Here is an 18066-nt window from a genome sequence, read left to right as displayed (position 1 = left end):
CAATGAATTCTAACAAATGCTTTTTCTGTTTCTATTGAGATGATCACATTGTTTTTATCCTTTATTCTGTCTATGTGATGTTTCATTTTTACTGATTTGCATGTGTTGAACCATCCTTATATCCCTGGAATAAATTTCACTTGATTGTGGTGTATTATCTTTTTGATATGTTGTTGAATTCAGTTTGCAGTATTTTGTTGGTGATATTTGCATCTATGTTCATCAGGGATATTGGTTTATAGCTTTCTTTTCGTTATTGTGCCCTTGTCCAGTTTTGGTATCAAGGTAATGCTTGGGGAGAATTCTATCTTCTTCAAATTTTTGGAATACTTTGGGGAAAATTGGTGTTTATTTTTTCTTTATGCATTTGGTAGAATTCAGCAGTGAGGTCATTTTGTCCTGGGGTGTTTTTGTTGTTGTAGAAGACTTTTTACTACTAATTTAATCGTATTACTTATTATTAGTATGTTCAGGTTTTCTATTTCTTCCTGATTCCATCTTGGTAGATTGTATGTATCCAGGAATTTATTCATTTCTGCTGTATTTTCCAGTTTGTTAGCATATAGTTGTTCGTATGATATGTTCATGTCAATGATCTTTGATGATCTTTTGTATTTTTGCGGTATCAGTTGTAATGTCTCCTTTTTCATTGTGACTTTTAAAATTTGGGTCTTCTCTTTTTTTTTTATTAGTCTAGCTAGTGGTTTATCAGTTTTATTTATCTTTTGAACAACCAACTTTTTGTTTAATTGATCCTTTATAGTGTCTCTTTCATCTCCTCTATTTTGTTTAATTCTCCTCTGATCTTTATTATATATTTTATTCTACTAATTTTGGGTTTGGCTTGCTCTGATTTCCTAGTTCCTAAAGTGCTTCATTAGACTGTTTGAAATCTTTCTACTTTTTTGATGTAGGTGTTTATAGCTACAAACTTCCCTTTTAGCATTGTTTTTGTTGTAGTCTACAGGTTTTGGCTTGTTGTGTTTCCATTTTAATTTGTTTCAATTTTTTAAAATTTTCTTCTCCTGCAGCCACGGAGTCAAAGCTGGTTGCTGGCCCAGTCCCGTCCTGCACAACCTGCCTCCTCTTTTTCCTTTCACATGACAGATGCCGCTATGTTCTTCACCAAGGACTTTCTGGCAGGTGGAGTGGCTGCAGCCATCTCCAAGACAGTGGCAGTGCCCATGAAGCAGGTCAAACTGATGCTGCAGGTGCAGCATGCCAGCAAGCAGATCACCACAGATAAGCAATGCAAGGGCATTATAGACTACATGGTCCATGTTCCCAAGGAGCAGGGAATCCTGTTGTGGCACAGTAACCTGGCCAATGTCATTAGATAATTCCCCACCCAGGCTCTCAACTTCACTTTCAAAGACAAACACAAACAGATCTTTCTGGGTGGGGTGGACAAGAGGACCCAGTCTTGGTGCTACTTTGCAGGGAATCTGACATCATGTGGTGCCACTGTGACCACATCATTGTGTTTTGTGTACCCTCTTGATTTTGCCCACACCCGACTAGCAGCTGATGTAGGTAAAGCTGGAGCTGAAAGGGAATTCTGAGGCCTCGGTGACTGCCTGGTTAAGATCTACAAATCTGATGGGATTAAGGGCCTGTACCAAGGCTTTAATGTGTCTGTGCAGGGTTATTATCATCTACCGAGCTGCCCACCTCGGTGTCTATGACACTAGAAAGAGAATATTTCCAGATCCCAAGAACACTCACATTGTATCAGCTGGTTGATTGCACAGACTGTCACTGCTATTGCTGGGTTGACTTCCTATCCATTTGACACTGTTTGCCCCCGCATCATGATGCAGTCAGGGTGCAAAGGAACTGACATTATGTGCACAGACTGCTGGAGGAAGATTGCTCGTGATGAAGAAGGCAAAGATTTTTTCTTTTTCTTTTGAGACGGAGTTTCGCTCTTGTTACCCACACTGGAGTGCAATGGCGCGATCTCGGCTCACCGCAACCTCCGCTTCCTGGGTTCAGGCAATTCTCCTGCCTCAGCCTCCCCAGCAGCTAGGATTACAGGCACGTGCCACCATGCCCAGCTAATTTTTTGTATTTTTAGTAGAGACGGGGTTTCACCATGTTGACCAGGATGGTCTCGATCTCTTGACCTCGTGATCCACCCGCCTCGGCCTCCCAAAGTGCTGGGATTACAGACTTGAGTCACCGCGCCCGGCCGGCAAAGATTTTTTCAAGGGTGCATGGTCCAATGTTGTCAGAGGTGTGGGCAGTGCTTTTGTGCTTGTCTTTTATGATGAAATCAAGAAATACACATAAGTTATTTCCTAGGGATCCCCCCCTCAACCCGTGAACAGGTATGTTGTATTATATAACATATCTTAAGCATTCTTGACAGACTCCTGGCTGTCAATTTATCAGTGGCAACTATATACTGGTTGAAAATTAGAAGTAATAATATTCATCTGACTAGTTTTCTCTTAAACTCATTTCTATGATGATGACGATGGGACTGAATTATATTTTGTATTTCAATCACTACTGATAAATAGCATATTTGGAGAAATAAAAATATCTAAAATTTAAAAAATTTCTTCGTAATTGTTTTCTTGACCCAATGGCTGTGTATTTGCAGCTTCCAAAGTTCTTCTTTTTATTAATTTCTAGCTTTAATTCACTGTAGTCTGAGAAGATAGTTGGTATAAATTTGATTTCTAAAAATTTGTTGGACTCATTTTGTGGCCAAACATATGACCTGGAGAATGTTTCATGTGCCAAGAGGAAGAATGTATATTCTCTAGCTGTTGAATAAAATGTTCTGTAGGTGTCTGTTAAGTCTATTTGAACTAAAGTGAAATTTAAGTTCACTTTAGATGTAATGTTTCTTTGTTAATTTTCTGCCTAGAAGATCTGTCTAGTGTTGATTGGGGTTGAAGTTCCCAACTATTATTGCATTGAAATCTATCTCTCCCTTTGGATCTAATAATGTTTCTTTACACATCTGGGGGCTTCAGTGTTGGGTGCATATATATTTAGAATCATTATATTCTCTTGCTCAGTCTTCCCCTTTATCATTATCTAATGACCATCTTTGTCTCTTTTTGCTATTTTGACATAGAGTCTCTTTTATGTGACATAAGTATAGTAACTCCTGCTCATTTTTGGTTTCTATTTGCATGGAGTTTTTTTTTAATCCCTTCATTTTCAACCTATATGTGTCTTTACAGGTGAAATGATTTTCTTGTAGGCAGCATAGAATTGGATCGTATGTTTTTGGACCCCTTTAGCCAGTCTATATTTTAGAAGTGGATAATTTAATCTGTTTACATTCAAGGTTATTATTGGTAAGTAAAGGGTTATTCCTGCAGTTTTGTCAATTGTTTTCTGGTTGTTTTGTATATCCTTTGTTTCTTTCTTTTCTCTTTTATTATTTGTCACTGTAGTTTGGTGGTTTTCTGTAGTGGTAAGATGAGTCCTTTCTCCTTCTTATTTGTGTGTTTGCTCTACTAGTGAGTTTTATACTTATGTGTGTTTTCATAATGGTAGATATCAACCATTCACTTCCAAGTGTAGGGCTGCTTTAAGCATTTCATTTCTTTCTTTCTTTCTTTTTTTTTTTAGATGGAGTCTTACTCTGTCACCCAGCCTGGAGTGCAGTGGCACAGTCTCAGCTCACTGCAACCTCCGTCTCCCAGGTTCAAGCAATTCTCCTGCCTCAGCCTCACATGGGATTACAGGCACATGCCATCATGCCCAGCTAATTTCTTTTTGTATTTTTAGCAGAGACAGGGTTTCACCATGTTAGCCAGGATGGTCTCAATCTCCTAACTTCATGATCCACCTGCCTTGGCCTCCCAAAGTGCTGGAATTGCAGGTGTGTAATTCCAGTCTGATGAGGGGGGTCTCTTATATATAACTAGATGCTTTTCTCTTACTGTTTTTAGAATTCTCTGTTTGTCTTTGACTTTTAGCAGTTTGACTGTAACGTGCCATGGTGAGATCTTTTTGGGTTGTATCTATTTAGAGAGCTCTGAGCTTTCTTATCTAGATGTCTAAATATATTGCTGAACTTGGAAAGTTTTCATCTGATATTATGTTAAATAGGTTTTCTGTATCTTTGTCTTTCTCTTTGCCTTGTGGGACACAGAAAATTCAAATATCTGGTCACTTTATAGTATACCACATGTTACACAGGGTTTGTTCATTTTTTCTTTTCTTTCTTCTTTTTCCTTCCTTCCTCTCTCTTCCTTCTCTCTCTCTCTCTCTTTCTCTCTCCCTTCTTTCCTTCACTCCTTCCTTCCCTCCTTCCTTCCTTCCTTCATTTCTTCCTTCCTTCCTTCTTTCCTTCCTTCCCTCCTTCTTTCTTTCCTTCCTTTCTTTCCTTCTTTCTGTCTTTCCTTCTTTCTTGGTTATTTCAAAAGACCTGTCTTCAGGTTCTGGAATTCTTCTGCTTTATCTAGTCTATTGTTGAAGTTCTCAAATGTTCACATGACTTTTTTATTTCATTCATTGAGTTCTTCAGTTCCAGGATTTCTGATGGATTCTTTTTAATGGTATCTATCTCTTTGGTTCTTTCCAACTTGATGCTAAAAAATTTTTGTGCTCCTTTGAAAGTGTCATATATTCTGTCTTTTTCATGTTTCTTGTGTCCTTACATTGATATATATGCATCTGGTACAGCAGTCACTTCTTTTTCCAGTTTTTTGGATTGGCTTTTGTAGGAGAAGACTTTCCTGAAGATGTATTTATGATGTTAGTTTGGTAGGGCACTTTAGCTTTGATTCTAGATATATGCAGTAGTATAATCTCTATATAATTTCTCTGACTGTCAACAGTATCTCTGGTATCTGTGATTTCCTCAGTGGCTTAGGCTGTAGTTGTTAGTTAAGGCTGTGGTGAAGTTTTGCTCGGGATGAGGACACTACACGGGCCACTCCTCAGGCCCCAGTGGTGGCAGTGGCAGACCAAGCATGCCTGTCCTTGGGCCCCCAGGTGATATACGTGGGCACAAGTGTTAGCAAGTTCAAGCAGGCAGATTCTTGGGCCTCCAGGTGGCTTTCTCAGGTTTTAGTAGTAGCAGTGAGAGAGTAGTTCCTCATGCCCCTGGACACTATGTGGCATGGGCAATGGAAGTAGTTGTGATGGGTTCCATGCAGCATACACTGGTATTAGTGGCAGCTCTGATGGGCTATGCAGGACAGTCCCTAGGCCCACTGGTGGCATGTGCAGATAGGTGCTAGCTGTGGTGACAGCAGCAGGCTTAGTGAGCCTGTATTCTGGCCCCCAGAGGGAGTTCACAGATGCTAGCAGTGATGAGTGAGGTGAGGTAATCCCCAGGCCCTGGGGCAATATGCTGAGGCACTAGAACATGGTGCCAGGCTGGGTGCGCCTGTACTTAGTCTCCTTGGTTGTGTGCATGGGAGTAGCCTATGGTGGGCAGGATGGGGTGATCCCTAGGTCCTCAGGTGAAGTGCTCAAGTGGTAGCAGTAGCATTGGTGGTAAGAAGAGAGAGCCTATCCTCAGGGCACATGCATGTTAGCATGGGTGAGATTGCTGTCAGTGGCAGCAGCTGCTGGCAGGCAGCTCTCAGGCTCTGGAGAGCTCATACTCTGGCCTTCTATGCTGGTGGCAGCAGCAATAATGGGAAAAGCCAGTTCTAAGGGGACATGCAAGTGTGCCATGGTCCTCCTGCTGGGAAGGTGGGATTGCTTCCAGCAGTGAGCACTTCAGTTCCCAGAAGCGGCAGTAGTGGCAATGGCAGCTGGGGAGAAACTAGCCTCAGGGCAGATCCAAGTGCGTTTCAGCCCAGCTACTGGAGGGAGTAGGGTAGCTGTCAATAGCAGCAGTCTCCAGAAGGCAGGTTTCAGGCTCTGGTGAGTGCAAGTTTTGTCTCCCTTTTTCCTGGGGGCAGCCCCCCTAGTGAGCTGCTGCACTGCCCATGTGTATGCTAGAGTGCTGAGGGCTTCGCCATTCAGCTGGGTTCAATTGATGTCACGCCACTCAGCCCACTGGGTGGATGCAGGAGCATGCCAGTGGGGGATCAGCAATGTGGAGATGAAGGGGCTGTTGGGCTCCTGGGCAGGATGCAGTCTGGTGGGAATTGGGGTCTGCATATGGTATCTTGCTGTAGCTGCTTAGGACGTGGAGGTGTGTGGGACTGAGTGTGATCTCCCTTTCTGGAGCAATGCTGTCATGTGGTCTCCAGGCAGCTCCCTCTTATAGTCTCAGGGCCTGCAAGAGTTGAAGGGCTCTCCTGGGGCTAGGGTTGCAGTAGTCTGCAGTGAGAGTGTGGGCCTCTGGGGATCTCTCACTTACTCTTTTCTTGTACTGAGGAGGCTCTCCAGGCACCCAGCTGTTTCTGGCCAAGCTGGCTGCCTTCAAAATTTAAAAAATACAATACATATCACTACACACACACTATAATGGCTATAATTCAAAAGACAAGTTTTGTTAAGGATGTGGAGAAACTAGAACCCTGATAACATTGCTTGTAGGAACAGAAAATAGCACAGTCACTTTGGAAAACAACTTAGCAGTTGCTTAAAAAGTGAAACTTCACATAAAATTCAACAATTCTACTACTAGGAATTTACCCAAGAGAAAGAAAACATATGTCCCCACAAAGACATTTATACAAAAGTTCATGGCATTATTCATAATAGCTCCAAACCTATCAATTGGTGAATAAATAAAATGTCGAATATTCATATAATGGAACATTACTCAGTCATAAAAAGAATTATCTTCTAATATATGCCATAGAATGAAATCTGCAAATCATTATGCTTAGTGAAAGAAGCCAAATTCAAAAGAGTGTATATTATATGTCTCCATTTATATGAAATGTCCAGAATGGACAAACCTATTAAAACAGAAAATTAGATAAGTAGTTGCTTATTACCTCAGAGGGTGGGGAAACTGGAGGAAAATGGGGAGTAACTGCTAATGCATGAGCAATTTCTTTCGGGGATGATAAATATGCACTAAAATGGATAGTGGAGATTGCTGCACAACTCTATGAGCATACTGAAAACCACTAAATTATATACTTCAAATGGATTAACACTATAGCATGCGAATCATATCTTAATAAAGCTGTTTTTTATTCAAAAATGAAAAATGCAGTAGAAAATGGGAAGCTAAGCTTTAGGAAAGCTAACAAGAAGAAACAGAACAAGAATGGGAAGAAGGTCAGGAGTGAGACAAGGAAGCTGGGCATTATATATTGGAGTCTGGTGAGCAGAGGCAAGGTCTGGAGTTGATGGAGTGAATGACTGAGGGGTTCATTCCTGAGTCTACCTAGACCTGAGTGCTTAATGAATATTGGAAGATAATGCTTGATAGCATCATTAGGGGGTGGAAGGAACAGTGTCAATACCAGCGACCAGCTGTGACTAACCAGTATATATATACCTGGGTTTTCTGGATTTATATGATCGCATGGAGAGAGGGAGGATCCCTAATGATTAAGGAAATTAAATGTCCCGTTATTGATGAGAGTGGAATCTCAGTGTGGATTAAATTTAATGCAGATGAATACTGCAAGAAAATTGGCTGAAGTGGGCATGATGATTATCTCATTGATATTCATTCTCTTTCTTCCCCTTTGTGTAGTGACCATGAAGTTTGGGGAGATTATCTTCAAGGACATGCCCTGAATAGGATCAGTTACTCAAAGTAAACCCATCTCCTTTGCCACAGTACAGACCTACCTCCCATAAAATGTTTTGTTTTTTGCTATAGCGGTTCTTGAAAAGTCATGTCATTTTCAGACAATTCATTTTTTCCATGTGAGGCTTTTCCTGTTTACTCCAAGACACATTAAATAAAAAAATAGAAGTAATCGAAATAATAAATGCTAAAAATAATAAATATTATTTTTTACATTGACATATTCAGTTTACTCAAAGACATGTTCAATTTACTCAACACAACATTTTCTAGTCAGACAATTTCATATGAATTTAATTTGAATTTTGAACAATGTCTAGCAAAAACAAAACAATTGACTTTGCTTACGTATGCCAAATAAGAGGGATAGAGGTTTGCAGCTTTAACAATGCTTAGTCTGTTGTGAACCTACACTATTTCAGCATCTTTCAAAGTTTTCATTTTCTTAGCTTTTATTTTATCCTAAAAGTATTTTTGTGTGCTGTGATTTTTCAGTGTAGTTTAAGTGCAAGATCACCAGAGTCCCAAGAGGTTTAACAAGCGATGAAGAAAATGGCACAAAAATAAGACTAGGAATAAATCGGTAAACCCTTAGTATATTCTATTTTATGCCTGAATTTGAATTTTTGCTTTCAAATTATTGGACTTTTAAAAATTATGTACACTTATTTGCATAGTTTGTTATATAAAATCATCAGGTACCTTGAGTTGGGACTAAATGCATCACAATTTTTCTTTTAAAATGAAAAAATATTTTTTACACTTAGCAACAGAGGCTCCAGGAAGGAATTGGACATTAAACAAGGAATAAGTGTTTTAAGTTACTCAGGACTGAGTTAATCAAAGCATGATATTTCTCTTACAGGATTTGGTTCAGTGGTTGCCCACTGGGAACCATACAAGTCAGAAAACTCATATGACTGTTAGGGAAGGGACTGGCTCCTTCTCTTCTTGAATGTGGACATAAAGTATGCAGCTCTATGGGTACTGGTACCGTTTTGTGACCATGTCAGGGAGATAGATAGCTTTGGATTGAAGCCGATATGACAGGCAGAATGAAAAGGCAGAAATAATCTATGGCTTTGAGGATGTGATTTACCTACCAAATTAAACTAAGCAGAAAAATCATCATATTTCTCGAGTTTCTAGTTATGTCTCTGCTGTTTACAGCAAACTGATCTGAGTTTTTTAATACATTTTAATAAAAAGTGTCATAAATAGGGTTTTTAGTTTCCAGAAGTATGACGGAATACATGTGCAGAGATATCCTTCCAGGAATAAGAAAAATAATATGAAGTAAATATTTAATTTTTTTTTTCTGGAACATTGCTGAACTGGAAGTAAAGAACTGGAACTAGAGGAAACAAACAATGAGAAAGTATAATTCCATGAGGATTAGCTGAATCCTAGAGCTTGCCTGATCCTTCGGAATATCTGCCAATTGTTATAGCCTGAAGTCTGGATGTTAATTGGCATATGCTTTAAAAACAGAAGTGAAAACCAGGTGCCAGAGTAGAAAAGGTAGGATCAGAAATACCTGCATGAAACCAGGACCCTTCAAAGCATGACACTCACAGTGGGTAAACAAGAGGCAAATGTGACCCACAGCAGGAAGGATATTCCTTCTCTTTGCATGGAGCAAAAATAAAGGAAAAAAGTTCCCCCTGAGATGTCCTAACCACCAGCCATATTCCCATTATTTTACCACTGAAATTAATAATGCCTAAAGAAATTTAACTAGAAATTTAATTTGAAAGTTGATAATACCCCAGATACTATTGTTATGAAGAAATGTATTTTATTTGCAGGCCTCAAATAAAATATTATGAAGTTACGATAGAAACTATTAATACACATGCAAAGAAGCAACCATGAATCAAAAATATAGCATAAATAATAGTTGTAGAAGCATCTGTACATTAATAAAAATACAACACTTCAAAACTTTTGGAACAGAAGGGAAATTTAAAATCATAGGGAAATTTAAAGCCTAAAGTGTTTGTATTAGAAAAACCTTGATCACCTAAGAATGTGTCTTAAGGCATTACAAAAAGAACAGCAAAAGTTAGTCATTCTTCCCTTCATTCAATGATGATACATGCTGAGAAATGCATTGCTAGGCAATTTTGTCATTTTGTGACTATCATAAAGTGTACTTACATAAGCCTAGATAGTATAGCACACTATACACGTCGGCTATATAGGATAGCCTAGTGCTTGGAGGCTGCAAACCTGTACAGCATGTTGCTGTACTCAGTTTTGTAGGCAATCGTCACACAACAGCATTTGTATATATATACATATCTAAATATAGAATAGGTAAAGTAAAAATGCTGCATAAAAGATTTTAAAATGCTACACCTGTTTAGGGCATTTACCACAAATAGAGATTGCAGGACTGGAAGTTTCTCTGGGGGAGTCAATGAATGAGTGGTAAGTGAATGTGAAGGCCTAGGACATTACTGTATCCTACTTTATAGACACTGTATACTTAGGCTACACCAAATTTATTTTAAAATATTTTTCTTTCTTCAGTAATAAATGAATCTTAGCTTATTGTAACTGTTTTACTTTTACATTTTTAAATTTTTAAAAAAATTTTTACTTTTGTAATAACACTTAGCTTAAAACAAAAACACATTGCACAGTTGTACAAACTCTTTTTTCACAGTTTTATTCTATAAGCTTTTTTCTATTCAAACTTTTTTTGGTTTATTTTTGTAACTTTTTTGTTAAAACCTAAGACACAAACATATTAGTCTAGGCCTATACAGCATCAGAATGATCAATATCACTGTCTTCCACTTCCACATCTTGTCCCATTGGAAGGTCTTCAGAACAATAACATACATAGAACTGTCATCTCCTGTGGTAGCAATGCCTTCTGGAACACCTTCTGAAGGACCTACCAGAGGCTGATTTATGGTTAACTTTTTTTTCATAAGTAGAATGAATATGTTCTAAAATAGTAATAAACTGAACAGTATAGTAAATATATAAACCAGTACCATAGTCCTTTATCATCAAGTCTTATGTACTGTACATAATTGGATGTGCCATACTTGTACGTGACTGGCAGTAAAGTGGTTTGTTTGCACCAGTATCACTGCAAACAAACGTGTGAGTAATGTGTTATGTTACAATGCTAAGAAGTCACTGTGTGATTGTTCAGCTCTATTACATTACGAAGGGCATCATATACGCACTCTGTTGTTGACTAAAATGTCATTATGTAGCGCACAACTGTAAACCCAGAAACTGTAAGAGTAAGAAGAAATAAAATAATAAAGACAAGAACAGAAAAACATAAAGTAAAAAACTTCATACTTTTGTATCAACAAAACCAAAAATGGTTCTTTGAAAAACTAATGATATTGAGAAACCTCAGGCAAGATGGATTAAGGAAACAAAAGAGACAGCACAAAAGATTAGGAATGAATAAGAAGGTATAACTAAAGAGGCTACAGAGATCAAAATGACAAGAAAATATAAGTAAATTTAATGTTAACACATTTGAAAAATTAAGTGAAATGAACAAAACACTTATAAAAGTTACCAAAACTGACTCAAAATTGGTCAAGAAATAAAATTTTTGTAGTACATAATGCTCCCATGAAGAAAACAGCAGATTCACACAATTTTACAGGAGAGTTCAAAGAAACATTCAAAGAAAGTTAACTCCAAACCTGAAATTCCAGTTAACAGAATAAAAGAGGTTTTCCAATTAGTTTATATATTTAATTTCTTTTGTTATCAAAAGTAAAGAGAGTAAAAGAAAGGGGAAAAACAGGCCAATCTTATTAATGCAAGAACAAAAAATTCTAAAAAAGGAAAAGTATAAATTGAACCCAGCAATGTATAAAAAGATGATATATAATTACCAAGTTTGATATACTCTAGAAATGTAATTTTAACATAATAAACATTAAATTTAACATTATAAAATCTATTAAGTAATGTATCACATTAATATATTAAAAAAGAAAATATTATTTTAATAGGTATAGAATATACATTTGATAACATTTAATAATCATTTTTGATACAAAATCCCAGTGGACAAGCCGTAAAAAGGAATTTATTTAACCTGAAACAGTTATGTATGGAAATTTTATAGCAAACACTGTAATCAATGGTGAATCACTATAATCATTCACTATACAACTATTGCTATTCAACATTGGATTAAATATCATAGCCAGTGCAATAAGAAAAAAAACAAAAAGAAATGCTGTAAGGATTGGAAAGTAAATTATTATTAATCAGAGATAATATGGTTTTCCACAAAATAGGAAATCTGAAGGAATTCTGCCCGAATTGTTACTATTAATCATTTGGGGGATTAATACAATAAAGTTATTAAGGTTCTGTCAAAGTTACCATTACAAGATTAATAACTAAAAGTCAGTGGCATTTTTATATACCAGCAACAAACAGCTAGAAAAGAAAAATTTTAAAGCATAGTAATTTAAAAAAAAAAAAAAAAAAAAAAAGTACCCAACAAGATTTTAACAGAAAGTATGTAAAGAGATGTTTTGTTTGTTTTGTTGGTTTTTGTTTGGGTCGTCTTGGTGTGTTCCTTAAGACAAATCAAACAGAAACCGAGGCTGTCATTTTAGTGGGGTTTCTAAAGGGAGTAGAGATAAAATGGATATTTTAAAAACAGGCTTGCATCCAAGTGTTTTTTTAGTCCCACCTGTATCCTACTTCTAGAATAATTGGGGTCAAGAACCCTGAAGCTTTGCAGATTCTGCAATGGCAATTAGTGTGCTTCTAAATTTTTTCCACTGATGGATTTATTCCGATTTCATGGATCTGCTAAATCATTTACCACACAACCATCCGCCATTCAGATTCCACTACCTTCTCCCCTCTTGTCCCTTTGCCCTGGAGCATTTTTACTTCCCCCACCGTTCTCTCTTCCTCTCAATCCCTTGACAGTTGTTTGAGAGTTTCTGGGAGAATGCAGAGTTCAGTATGTGTGTTTAATTCTCCATTTTTACCACAGGCCCACTCTAACTTTCTATAAGCATATCTCTGAGAGAAATCAGGTATTCACTTGGAAACCAGGTTAATCAAGTATTCATTTGGTCATGGAAGAAAGACCATGCTCTTTTATCCCAGCAGGGCTGAATGTTCTTGAAACCTCTAACCAGTGGACAGCAATCACATTAATTGGCTTAGCCTATATGCCAAGTTTATTTAACCTGGGTTGAGAGTATTACCAGTGCCTGACTCAGGGTCAAGTATAACAAATGGTTCCAGGGGGATACCAAAATGTTGCTCTTTGGGGCCTGTTTAAATGTAGCTTTCCTCTCAAGTGTAGGGTGAGAAGAATCTAAGGCACACTACGAGCTCCGCCAAAAAGCAGAACTTTGATGGTTTTGTGAGGCCAAAATAAACAAGGCATGACAGCCTTGATTTATGTCTTTCCCTCTTCTCGTGACTGAGAAGAAATGACATACAGTAATGTAATGACATGCCTTTTAGACTTCCCCTTTTGCAACTGATGTTTAATATGCACTGGTTGCTACTGCTGCGCTGTCTCAGGTTTTTCTTGTTACGCATGTACCTCAAGGTGATCGTTCACAACTGACATAGTTTTAGAAATACTTTTTAATTATGATTTTAAAAGATAATAGTTATAAGAACTTTACTAATTTAGGCTGTGGATTCTTATCTATAGCTGAACAAAATTACACTCTAATTTCCTTCAAAACTTGTAATTTAGCACAGAATCAAATCTTTCCTTTCATCTTCAGATCTTCTGCCTAGTTTCCAAATCCCTAGAGATCAATCTAATCCTCTAAGAGTCTCTTCCTTTTAACTCTTTCCTTCTAGGGATCTCAGATTATGAACCCTCTTTTCAAAACTTGTCATTGAGGGACCGGCATCAAATCTAGGACAACATTTACAATGTTGAACAATTGATCTAATGACGACTGACTTAGGAGATTTTGTTTCTATATTCATCACAGGTGCCCTGTATCCTTGGAAAATACCTTAACCCCAGCTTTTCTGCCCTTTGTAAATGAAAATGACAGTATTTGTAATCGGTGTCTTTATGCAAGGGAAGCGTGTATAGAAAGAAAAATACATAAAGATATCAGTTTGTACTATTGTTCCCAGTTTTCTATGGTTAGTACTGAAATATTATGAAAAGGGGAATACAAGAAAATTGAACCTGCACTTGTTTCAAACATTATATCCCCCTTGAAGCCTTTCCCAATTTCCAAAACAAAATTAATTACTCTCCCCTTAAGGTCTCAGAGGACTTTGAAGTTACTTGTCTTGTAGCAGTGTAGTTAACATTTTCTGTTATTCTTCCCCCTTAGGATGTGAGCTACTCTAGGAAAAAATAATGACTTATTCTTTTAACCTCAGTACTGAGGTCCATAATACAAATAAAAGAGATTTTTCTTTTTTATTCTTTTTCACCATGTGTTGCCTTTTTAGGGTAGACATTTAACTGGACATTCAAACTTGATTATTGATAATGTCTCTTCCCACTCATTTACAAGATATTGAACACTTCTTTTACTTAATTAAGATATAATCCTTCTAAAATTCTAATTCAATTATACCAAATATATATATTATATAAAATAAAATGGCAATAGTATCTATCTGCATTTGACGATGATGTTTATCTTCCATATAAACAGACAGAATTTCTTTATCAGTGTATTGCTATAACAAAGCTAAATATCTTAGTAGAATTTTTAAAAAGTCACCTGTACCTGACTGCAAGTTGTTTCCATGTAGCCAATGACAATACCCTGTTGAGCAGCTTTCTAAATTTGAGGTATATCTGGTCAGAAACCAGCAGAGAAAAAAAACGTAATTATGCCAAACTTTCAAGACACAGTGGACTCTTTTACAGCCTCCCCTTACCCCCCAAATAATTGTCTACATGAAAGGGATAAAAACAGTAGGGTTGTTTTGTTTTGCTTTGTTTTGAAATCCTATTTCACTCAAGGGAGAAAAGAAAGTAAATGATATAGTATAACTCCATTGACAAAAAGACAAAGCGCGGGTTAGGCTGTAGATCTTAAGATTTCCTGTTTGGTTACCATTTCAACATTTCTGTCATTAACTGTATACCTTTGTCCATAACATTTTAATCTCTCTTAGACTAAAAAGTATACACGACAATATGAGAGCCAGTCCTTTTTCTGATACTTCTGCAGTGCTCCCACCTTATAAAAAAGCCTTTTGCTATTTCTGTAAACAAAGCACTTCGATTGGGGTTAAATTGTGACCCAAACCATATAGAATTCCAGTATACACCAAGTAGTATTGCAGGAAATCTCTAGCGTGCATGCATGCATAATCATACTCCATGCCCTCAGGGTTGGAAATGTGGTTATATCTGATAATATAAAGCAGCTCTGAGCTGATGATAGGTTAACATTAAAAGGATTAAGGCTTGCTTTGACGTGGACTGACATACAAAAATTAGATTTAATGCTAACAGCTGGAATGCTCAGGAAAATAAAGAATAAGTAAGGGAAAGACAAATGGAGTTAAATTAGAGCAAGTGGGTATGAAAGGTGTGCCCAGGATGATTTTCAACTCAGTTTTAAAATGTTTCAGTCAAGGTCTAAAAAAGGTAGAGTTGGCATCAATTCTTATCAATGATTATAAAATATAGGAAAAAGTCTCCAGTGGAAATTTTCATTTTGCAAGGTAAGTATCGTACCACTGGAAACCATTTTTAAAAGAGAAGTGACTAATCCTGGAGCTTTCTAAGTACTTTTCAGCTTCACCACCCTTGCAAAACAAGCTAACATTTTAAAATATAGAAGACCTGTTAAGTCTCAGGAGGCAGATTTTTCTCTCAGCATATTAGTCAGAAAATTAACTTACAAGCCTGAGCCACACAGGTTAACCTTGATTGCAAAACTTTTTGACGGCTGGCAGAGTGCACCTCAAGGTATATTTGCTGAGCTGCAGGTAGTTGATAAGAACCAGGACATAAGTATCCACAAATTCCTTTTCCCCTATACCTCTGTGCTCTGTGGACTACCTGTGTCAGAGTCATGGGGCTAAGGGATTAAAAATGCAATTTTTCTGCCCCCACTCCAGACCTACTGAAGCAGAATCTCTGAGAGTCGTGCTTAGGAACGAGCACCCCGAGTGATTCTCATGCTTACCAAAGTTTGAGAACCATTGACCTATTTTCTGACCATTTTCAATATTCTCTACACCAGATCCCTCATTTTATTTTTACTGGAAAAAACCAAAAAAAACATACTTGCTAAACATTGTCTTTCCCTGGCTTGGGTGGTAGGCTTTACTAAAGTTTGAGGTCTTCACTCTAGAAGGTCTGTGAGATGAGACACACATAAAAACAAAATGTGCCATGCTGTTCACTCTGCCTAAAGTGCCACCATCATCCCTTCTCCTTATAGCCCTGCTAAATTTCTTCCTTTTCATTCTCAAGGCTCAGCTGTTGTAGCTTCTCCTATTAACTCTAAAGTAGAGATCATTATCTCTTCCTTTTGGCCATTATTTGGACTCGCTATGAAGTATACAAACCATAGAAATGCTGCGACAGTGTGACTGAAACTGTCTCCCCTGTAAAACTGTTCACTTGAGGACAAGGAGAAAATTTCTTATTATTTTATCCCTACTTCCTAAGTGAGTATCTGGCACAGAATTAATGCTCCATCATTCTTGGTCAATGAATAAATGATAAAAAGAGTCCACAGGATTTGGGGAGGTGACTAAATTTTGAAAGCAGCATGAATTGTGGTGAGATACTAAAATTAAAACATAATACAGTAATCTTCAAAAGTTATACAGACCCACATTGCCTATAGCAAACGCTTTATTGGACATTGATAAATTTGGCCCTTCTATGATAAATTAAAGGGTGAACCTGGGAAGTTCAAAACAGAAGAAAATAGAAGCTTAATTTCCTTCCCTTTGGTGGTTCTGGGGGCTTGATATGGGCAATTAATTAGTCGTTAGTTAACCCAATTTCTTTAAGAATGCTTATTTTTACTTTCAGCTATTAACATCTTAAAGTCTCTGACAAGTATAAGGATAAATATTTGTGAGTCTCTTTAATAATTTGATGCACATAGCTATGTGCATAAAACATAAAATGTATTTTATGCTTTTAGAATTCAAAGTCTCTAATATCTTTAATTCCAGATGCAAATTTGTCTAGTTTTACAAATTCCTCTACTTCTAGCTTTACAGACTATAGATTATATTTTATACTAGTATCATTAAAATTCCAATAAATTGTAATGTCACTAGATTCTAAGATTTACTTTTTAAAATATTTCACATGGCAGAAATCAGGATTGTCTTGAAACTGATGATGTCTTATTTTAAATGAAATATTGTAGCTTTATTCTTATCAATAGTAGCACTAAACAACTACAAGGGATCTCAAATGCTATATTTAAAGTTTGTAAAATATATAGTACTTAGCACATAAAGAATTTGATTATAAGATAATTGAAAAACAAAATTTAACAAATTTCTGTATTTAAATCCTTGAGGAGTAAGAAAGAAGACACAACACTTTATTTCTTAAGCTAGTCTATGAAACAGACCTCAAAGTTTAATGTGTATCTTTATCCTTTTCTTTCACACCTGGTGCTAAGACTTTGTGAATTGTGTATCTTCAGAAATTAAAGAGTGACTGAAAGTTTATTCCAAATCATGCACATAGGGAAGTACTCTTTGGGCTGAGGAATGTAACTTATGCCAGAAATACAAGCGTACCTTGGAGATACTGCAGGTTTGGTTCCAGGCTGCCACAGTATATTGCAATAAAGGGAGTTACACAATTTTTTGATTCCCTAGTGCATATAAAAGTTATGTTTATGCTATACTGTAGTCTATTAAGTGTGCAATAGCATTATATTTAAAAATAATCTGCACACTGTAATTTTTAAATACTTTGTTACTAAAAATATTCTACTAAGCCTTCAACAAGTTGTAATTTCTTTGCTGGTGGAAATTCTTGCCTTGATGCTCATAACTGCTGACTGTTCAGGGAGAAGTTTGCTGAATGCTGGGGTGGCTGTGGCAATTTCTTAAAATAAGGTATCAGTGAAGTTGGCTGCATTGATTGTTTTTCGTTTCACAAAAAATGTCTCTGTGGCATGTGATGATTGCAGCAAAATGCTATTTGATAGCATTTTACCCACAATATAACTTGAAAAACTGAAGTCAATCCTCTCAAAACCTACCACTGTTTGATTATAAGTTCATGTAATATTCTAAATTCTATGCCATTTTAACAATGGTCACAGCATCTTCATTAGGAGTAGATTCCATCTCAAGCAACTCCTTATCCGTTCATGATTTCTTATGAGATTGCAGCAATTAAGTCACATATTTAGGCTCCACTTTTAATTCTAACTATCTTGCTATTTCCATCAAATCTTCAGTTACTT

At 36.8% G+C, this 18066-nt stretch overlaps 1 long non-coding RNA gene and 1 pseudogene across 2 annotated transcripts in view; both read left to right on the top strand.

Annotated features, from left to right (window-relative positions):
* LOC108309860 overlaps positions 1–18066 on the top strand; it is a 70113-nt gene that overhangs the window by 38198 nt on the left and 13849 nt on the right. For both annotated transcript variants that reach the window (XR_001827527.2, XR_005201525.1), the window contains exons 2-3: positions 7589–7651; positions 8883–9166. This is a non-coding gene — a long non-coding RNA (uncharacterized LOC108309860). The remainder of the gene's footprint in view (positions 1–7588; positions 7652–8882; positions 9167–18066) is intronic.
* LOC108309859 lies at positions 1101–2292 on the top strand (annotated as a pseudogene).

This window comes from Cebus imitator, unplaced genomic scaffold (genome assembly GCF_001604975.1).
Source record: "Cebus imitator isolate Cc_AM_T3 unplaced genomic scaffold, Cebus_imitator-1.0 Scaffold98, whole genome shotgun sequence".
Lineage (NCBI taxonomy): Eukaryota > Metazoa > Chordata > Mammalia > Primates > Cebidae > Cebus > Cebus imitator.
This window is presented reverse-complemented; position numbering and strand designations above follow the sequence as displayed.